The sequence below is a fragment of the Zootoca vivipara genome, chromosome 12 (assembly GCF_965207765.1).
Source record: "Zootoca vivipara chromosome 12, rZooViv2.hap1.1, whole genome shotgun sequence".
NCBI classification, from domain to species: domain Eukaryota; kingdom Metazoa; phylum Chordata; class Lepidosauria; order Squamata; family Lacertidae; genus Zootoca; species Zootoca vivipara.
Window position 1 is genome coordinate 17,589,587 of NC_142595.1, and position 338 is coordinate 17,589,924.

Sequence of the window (338 nt, forward strand, 5' to 3'; positions counted from 1 at the left end):
GGGAAAGTTCGCTTCAGGTTAAGTACGTTTCAGACTTCCGGAACCAATTGTGTATTTAAACCGAGGTACCACTGTAGTTGCTTTGGAAGACGATAATCAGGCATCCGCACAACCCGACCAGTCCAATGAAGTTGATGTTGAGGAACCATTGCTTCGACACTGGTGGCTGGAGTAGGACCAGCTGGGAGCTGTCCAACAGAGCTAGCGGCTGGTGGCAACCAAGGCTTTGCCAGGAGGCCTGGAGCAGAGGAGGAACTGTCCAACAAAATCCAGAGCTAGGTTAGCAAAGCTTGGAGAGGTGTTGACTCAAGAGCTCTTCCACCAGCAACTAACAGAGA